The sequence below is a fragment of the Octopus bimaculoides genome, chromosome 3 (genome assembly GCF_001194135.2).
Source record: "Octopus bimaculoides isolate UCB-OBI-ISO-001 chromosome 3, ASM119413v2, whole genome shotgun sequence".
Classification (NCBI taxonomy): Eukaryota; Metazoa; Mollusca; class Cephalopoda; order Octopoda; family Octopodidae; genus Octopus; species Octopus bimaculoides.
The window spans coordinates 129,022,013-129,022,685 of record NC_068983.1 but is presented as its reverse complement, the minus strand read 5'-3'; positions in this window follow the sequence as shown (position 1 = coordinate 129,022,685).

The window sequence follows — 673 nt, the reverse complement described above, 5'->3', positions numbered from 1 at the left end:
ATAATAATAATAATAATAATAATAATAATAATAATAATAATAATAATATTAATATAGTATAATATAATAATAGTTATAATAATGATGATAATGACAATAATAATGATAATAATAATAATAATCATAATCATAGTAATAATAATAATCACAACACGAAACTAGCAAAAAATCGCATTCTATTGTTAAAGAAGCAAGCAAATTTGCAAGGGATCTCCGCATTAACCATGAATTACATAAAGAACCTGAAACCACTGCCACCAAAGAAGCACAACCGATCAAATAGACTGCAAAAAAGAACAGATAGAAACAAATTGAGGACGTTATATATTGCGAAGCCTAAATGCGGATGTAGACCAAGCACTCTGTTAAAGTCTGTCATACCGGCCATGACGAAGGGAAATAGCCCTGAAACTCGAGTCGCCTTTATATATTTATATATTTATATTTATATATTTGATCCTTTATATTGAACACTCAATATTTCATCTACATTCAATACTTTCTTTCATGGTGCCATCCATTTTTATTTTATTTTATTTTATATTATATATTGTATATTCCATATTCTATACCCCACATTGGTTCTGCAGGAATATAAATAAAACATAAAAAGCAGACAGTGTTGGAACTCTTTTAAACAAAATAATAATATATATATATATATATATATATA